Source organism: Dipodomys merriami, unplaced genomic scaffold (genome assembly GCF_024711535.1).
Source record: "Dipodomys merriami isolate MVZ:Mamm:240054 unplaced genomic scaffold, mDipMer1.0.p SCAF_66, whole genome shotgun sequence".
Lineage (NCBI taxonomy): Eukaryota > Metazoa > Chordata > Mammalia > Rodentia > Heteromyidae > Dipodomys > Dipodomys merriami.
The window spans coordinates 7,080,578-7,087,994 of NW_027206246.1; the positions used below are offsets into that span (position 1 = coordinate 7,080,578).

Genomic DNA, 7,417 nt, shown 5'->3' on the forward strand with positions numbered 1-7,417 from the left:
CCTTGTTACAATTTGCAGACCGGTCTTGGTGAAGAAATTTGTGCTTTTCAAAATTGCTGTCCCAATTCCATCCACAAACTGCAGACAAAATTTATCTGAAAAAAATTGTATCTGTTCATAGTGAATATAATTTTATGTTTCATTACAAACAGAGAATGTAGTAAAAATTTTCATAGCAATTACTCTGCACTAGCTTGTGGGCAGATTCTAAAGTAAATAATATACTGTGTTCATGTAGAGAATTTGAGTATCCAAAGTGTTCATAGCCTCTGGTCCTAAAACCAATACCTTACTGATATTGAGTGACAAATACAAATTCCTATAAGTACAGAAGTTTTCCTTGTATCTTTTTAATATATATTTTTATTGCAAATATACTGTACATAGGGGTTACAATTACCTAAGTAAGGTAATGAGTACATTTCTTCTTGAGCATTGTTACCCCATCATTTGTTTTTCCTCTACCATAGTTTTCCTTCACACCTCCCCAACTTCCCCATTCACCCCCACTCTGATAGACTGTCTTGTACATCTCATTGTTAAAATGGGTCAACCTGTATCCTTTCCTTGTATCTTAAATGAAGAAGTGCTGGCTTGATTTTTGCTGATTCTACTTGTGTTGACACACCTAAAATCACTTGCCAAGGCCAAGAGCACATAAATGAAACGCCAGCATTTTTTTCACTTGGTATAATTGTGTTCTACACATTTGTTGACAGGTTACAAATTATTCTCAAACTTTAAAACATTAAAAATATTTTCTTTTTTCTTATTTTCTTGGCCAGGAAATCAGCAAGACCTCAGTCAGCATTTCTCACATAGGACTTTTCACATGGGTTGGTTAAATGTATATGTAGAATCCAGTGTTCTGAGGATTCACTCATCTGCTTAGGAATTGATGCTGTTGAAAAGGAGTTCAAGTAAGGATGCCATTTAAAGCTTTATAACTTTATTCTTGACCAGGGTATTCTCCTCATGCTTTGATTGTTGAGAGTGTCTACAAGAGCAAGCATTCTGTAGGGAGCAAGGAAACACCATATGACCTTTACTTACTGAGATTTCTGAGTGATTTGCTATCACTTGTACCGGATTTTGCAAATCGAATCTGTCAAAAACTACCAATTTTAAGAGATAAGAGGAGTGGTAAAAGAATTCTTAGAGACAAATACATCTTCAACATATTTGGTTCCAAGCATTCCATCCAAGGCATATTCAACACCTAGTGAAACTTGTGTTGTCTGTAACTATGTGTCTTTCTCCATGTGTGCATGTATACATGTGTATATGTATGCTTGTACTTGTGTGTATAGTAACATACATTTGTACATATATAAGGGTATAAAAACATATATATGCAAATATAAATAAATATACAGATATAAATATGTGTGTGTGTATATATATGTATATATATATATATATATATATATATATATATATATATATATATCAGTTGTTCAGTGACTTAACCTATACTTCCAGCACATTGTCATTCTCACAAAGTGTACATGATAAATTGCTCCTAGGATCTGTGCTCTATGATGGGCATCCTTTGTACTCACTTCTCACATTCCTTTGTTTTTCATCCCTATGAGCAACTTCGGTGTACTTTCTATAGGATAGCTTTGTTTTCATTATATGTAGTAACTAACTGATAATAAAAGAAAAAGGTTGTTTGTAAAAGAAAAAGAACTTTTTGGGGTCCAGTTGTGGGGCCTGAACTCTGGGCCTGGGCGCTGTCCCTCAGCTCTTCAGCTCAAGGCTAGCACTCTACCAATTGAGCCCCAGTGCCACTTCCGGCTTTTTTTCTTTTTGCTTATGTGGTGCTGAGGAAACGAACCCAGGGCCTCAGACATGCAAGGCAAGAGCTCTACCACTGAGCCACCATCCCAGCCCCAAGAAAAAGAACTTTTAGGTCACAGGTCAGAGTGTCTTATCCATCCCAACAATTTTTATGAGATAAACTTTATAATAGTAATAAAATGAAAAGGAATTCCTAGATTTGCTGTTTTGCCATTTTGAATGGCAAAGAATAATATCATATAACTGTTATAACTCTTAAAGAATGCAAGGGTAACTGATGGTCGCTATCATGTTCCCACAAAACCAGTGGATCCTGAAGGAATAGTAGATCAGCAGAAATTCTAAGTAGCAGACATGGACCATAAAAGAGAAAGAGAGGAAATGGGAGAGATTGAAAGAGAGAGAAATATCATAATACTGGAAGTGCATAACAGATAAACAAGAGCTGTATGAGAATATTCATACTGCTATCTTTAGACTCTACATGTGCATTTGAAGGCATTTGATGTATGATAACCCATCAACATGAAATATAAAGTTATTTTGATAAAAATAAAAATAACTCAGGAGAAATTATAAATGCAAAAACAATTTTCACAGAAGCAAACTCTCAGAGATATTTCAGGACTTTGAAAAGGATAAAGTGGCTGAAGTTAGTATAAATTTAGAAGTACAATTCACAAAAATATAAAAATATATTTATATATTTCCTTATATAACCCAAAGCAGAAAGCAAATGTTGTTTAGATGGTTTTTTTAAAACACAGTCTCTCAGGTGCTGGGAAGGTGGCTCAGTGGTAGAGTGCTTGCCTTGCATGCATGAGGCCCAGGGTTTGATTCCTCAGCACCCATAAGCAAAAAAGATGGAAGTGGTGCAATGGTTCAAGTGGAAGCGCTAGCCTTGAGCTGAGTGACAGCACCCAGGCCCCAGAGTTCATGCCCCATCATCAACAAAATCAAAATACAAAACAAAACAAAACACAGTCTGTCACGTTTTGTTGCCTCAACTCTGTAATACCACTGCTTCAGCCTAGGGCTAAGATATTAGGTGTGGACATTTATCAACACTCCTGATTCAGACTCTATTTGATAATTTTTTAGGTACTTTCTCAACCTTCTTTTTTTTAATTAAATTTTATTTTATTTTGTTTGTGAACATACTGTACAGAGGAGTTACAATTACGTGGGCAGGATAATGCGTACATTTCTTACCAAGCATTGCAGCCTCCTCCTTTGTTTACCCTTCACATCCCTTCCCAGTCTCCCCCCTCCCCCCAATCCCAATCCTTCTCCTGCCCCCCCCCCGCACCGACGTTGTAAAGCTCGTTTTGGACATGACAACTTGTACTTCGCATTGTTGCAACAGGTCCACCTGTATCCTTAAACAACTGGTTTTTTCCCCATCTCCTGCACAAGTTATACTGACATCAAATATAGTGAAAGCAGGGGTTATACTGTGGGGGAGGGATATACAAAGCAACAAAGAGATAATCTTATAAATGCATTAGAAACACATGCATGAAAGAAAAAAACATTAAAATACACATCTAAGGGTTCATTTTCCTGACATGACATTATCTGACAGTTTCCGCTTGACTCATACATATACTAGATATTACAAATAAGGGAAACCATGGGACCTATGTTTCTTCGGGCCTGGCTTACTTCACTTAATATAATTTTGTCCAAGCCTTTCCATTTCCTAACAAATTAGGCAAACTCACCCTTTCTGATGGAGGCATAGAATTCCATTGTGTATATATACCACATTTTCTTTATCCATTCATCTACTGAGGGACATCTGGGTTGGTTCCATATCTTAGCTATGGTAAATAATGCTCCAATAAACATTGTTGTGCTGGTAGCTTTAGTGTGTTCTTGTTTGTAAGCATTTGGGTAAATGCCCAAAAGTGGAATTGCTAGATCATAGGGGAGATCTATGTGAAGTCTTTTGAGGAACCTCCATACTGCTTTCCAAAGTGGTTGAACAAGTTTACATTCCCACCAACAATGAAATAAGGTTCCTTTCTGTCCACATCCCCTCCAGCATCTGTTGTTGTTAGAGTTCTTGATTTTTGCCGTTCTAACTGGAGTGAGGTGATATCTCAATGTTGTTTTGATTTGCATTTCTTTTATGGCTAGGGATGTTGAACATTTTTTCATGTGTCTATTGGCCATCCTTCTTTCTTCTTCAGAGAAGTTTCTCTTTAAGTCTTTCACCCACTTATTTATTGAGCAGTTGTTTCTTTGAGGATATGTTGTTGGGGGGGTTAGTTTTTTGAGTTCCAAGTATATTTTAGATATAATACATATTTTGTTCTTAATTTTCCTCTTTGTAAATTAACATGCACCTATAAAAATTGGATTGGCCATCCAAGTAACCTTCTCAAAGTACCTCCTAATGATGACTTACAAAAGGTTGTACAAGGGCTGGGAAGGTGGCTCAGTGATAGAACGTTTGCCTTGCATGCCTGAGGCCCTGGGTTCGATTCCTCAGCACCACATAAGCAAAAAGAAAAAAGCCAGAAGTGGCGCTGGGCCTCAAGTGGCAGAGCACTAGCCTTCAGCTGAAAAGTTGAGGGACAGGGCCCAGGCCCAGAGTTCAGGCCCCATGACTGGATACCCTCCCCAAATAAAAAGTTGTACTATATGTCAACAAGTAAAACAATGTTACAAATAAAGAAAACCAATAATTAAATATTAATTAATAAAATTAAAAACATGTGTTTTAACTATTTGAAATATGCTACATATTCGGTTTTACTATTTTCTCATAATCATGTACATTTAACACTGACTAAGGTTGTGAAGTTCAACAAGAGTTTTATAGAATATGAGCAGTCTTTAAAGTTACCCACTAAGATTACTATTTATGGCATATCTCATTATTTGTTTATGGCTTATATTATCATTTTTCCTCATTAACATATAAACTAAGGAAGCCCTAAAGTTTTAACAGAAACTGTGTAGTAAACAAAGTGTGAACTCTTTATTCTGCTTCTTTACACAAAAACTTTGTGACTTCTCATTAATAAAATTTCCCTAAACTCTGAAATGCACATACTTAGTAGTATATGTCTGTTACTATAAATCTTAAATACTTTATAGAAAAGTTTTATACCTGCCAAACAGTCCTAATTTTGGCATATATAAACAAATTCCCAAAATTAAATATATTTAAAACATTAAAACTTTTAACAAACCTTAACACTTGCTGCAGTGTTCATTATGACAGGTGCCTTGTACAGAATAGTTGAATTCCTCCTCCTATACATTTCTTGAATAACAAACATCTGGAATTATTTTGTTTTTGACATGTCAATTTGACTTTATTCTTAAATGTGTGCTTATGTAAGAAATGTATGGTTCTACAACTGCCCAAGAAATAAGTTGGCTAAAGACTTAAAGAGAAACTTCTCTGAAGAAGAAAGAATCCTTCTTTCTAATAGACACATGAAGAAATGTTCAACCTCCCTAGTCATAAAAGAAATGCAAATCAAAACAACATTAAGGTACCACCTCACCCCAGTTAGAATGGCAAAAATCAAGAACTCTAATATCTAATAACAACAGATGCTGGAGGGGATGTGGACAGACGGGAACCTTACTTCATTGTTGCTGGGAGTGTAAACTTGTTCAACCACTTTGGAAAGCAGTATGGAGGTTCCTCAAAATACTTCACATAGAGCTCCCCTACGACCCAGCAATCCCACTTTTTGTCATTTACCCAAATGCTTAAAAACAAGACCACACTAAAGCTACCAGCACAACTATGTTTATTGCAGCATTATTTACCATAGCTAAGATATGGAACCAGTGCCCCTCAGTAGATGAATGGATCAAGAAAATGTGGTATACATACACAATGGAATTCTGTGCCTCCATCAGAAAGAATGACATTGCCCCATTTGTTAGGAAATGGAAAAACTTGGAAAAAATTATATTAAGTGAAGTAAGCCAGGCCCAAAGAAACATAGGTCCCATGGTTTCCCTTATTTGCAATATATAGTATATGTATAAGTCAAGCAAAAAAGATTCAGATAATGTGATGTTAAGAAAATGAACCCTTAGATATGCATTTAAATGTTTTTTTTTCTTTCATGCATTTGTTTCTAACGCATTTATAAGATTATTTCTTTGTTGCTTTGTATGTCCCTCCCCCACAGTATAACCCCTGCTTTCACTATATTTGATGTCGGTATAATCTGTGGAGGAGATGGGGAAAAAGAAGTCGTTTAAGGATACAGGTGGACCTGTTGCAACAATGAGAAGTACAAGTTGTCATGTCGAAAACGAACTTTACAACTTTGGTGGGGGGGGGGGAGGAGGAGCCGGGGAGGAGGCTGGGAAGAGTTGTGAAGAGTAAACAAAGGAAGAGGCTGCAATGCTTGATAAGAAATGTACTCATTATCTTGCCCATGTAATTGTAACCCCTCTGTACAGTATGTTCACAGAAAATAAAAATAAAAATAAAAAAAAGAAAAAAAGAAATATATGGTTGTAAAATTTCTCGACAATTCTTTTGAACTTCCTTTTTTTTTCAATTGTGCAGTTTAAAAAAATCAATTGCACTTTAGATATAAAAAATATTCTGTGCTCAATTCAGCATCACATACACTAACATTGGAACGATACAGAGAAGATTAGCATGGCACCTGCACAAGGATGACATGCAAATTCGTGGAGTGTTCCAGATTTTTACAACAGAAGCTGGAGGGGATGTGGCCACAAGGGAACCATACAGCATTGTTGGTGGGAAGATAAACGTGTTCAACCACTTTGGAAAGCATTATGGAGGTTCCTCAAAAGATTCCCCATAAAGCTCCCCTTTGACCCAGCAATCCCACTTTTGGGGATTTACCTAAATGACCACAAACAAGACCATACTAAAACTACTATCACAACTATGTTTATTGCAGCATTATTTATGATAGCTAAGATATGGAACCAACTTAGATGTCCCTTCTAGATGAATGGATCAAGAATATGTGGTATATATACACAATGGAATTCTATGCCTCCATCAGAAAGAATGACATTGCCCCATTTGTTAGGAAATGAAAAGACTTGTAAAAAATTATATTAAGTGAAGTCAGCCAGGCCCAAAGAAAATTGCCAGTGGGTTTACAAAGTTGTGTTTAATACCACTTCTATGATGGCTTAATGCTTTGTAAACAGAAGTCATTAGAGAAATGCAATTCAAAATTACTATGATACTACTTCATAACTATTATAACCCTCATCAAAAAAAAATCAAAAGAACCAGGTGTGGTGGTAAAGGCTTGTAATTCGAAGCGTTTAGGAGGTAGGCGTAAAAGGATTTGGGTCTGAGGTCATCTTGGGTCCTGCACACAGTAAAAACCTGCCCTTTTAAAAAACTCAAAAGGTAATAATGTTGGCTGATGAGAGTGTGGAGAAAGGGAAACTTTCTACACTCTTGGTCAAAATACAGGTTAGTATTCTCCTTGTAGAAAATAGTATGCAGTTTTCTAAAGAAATCCAAAGTTGAAATATCATCTGATCCACCAATCATGTGATTATTTCTCTCTGAGTAACTTGTATATATATATCTGTATTTCATTGTTATTCACATTATTCACAAAAGCCAAGATAA

General features: G+C 36.1%; 1 non-coding gene across 1 annotated transcript; it reads left to right on the forward strand.

Annotated features, from left to right (window-relative positions):
- Nucleotides 1-6,396: 6,396 nt before the first annotated feature.
- LOC138815700 (U6 spliceosomal RNA) lies at nucleotides 6,397-6,503 on the forward strand. Its single transcript, XR_011368420.1, has one exon. It is a non-coding gene; the product is annotated as a U6 spliceosomal RNA (small nuclear RNA).
- The last annotated feature ends 914 nt before the right edge of the window (nucleotides 6,504-7,417 follow it).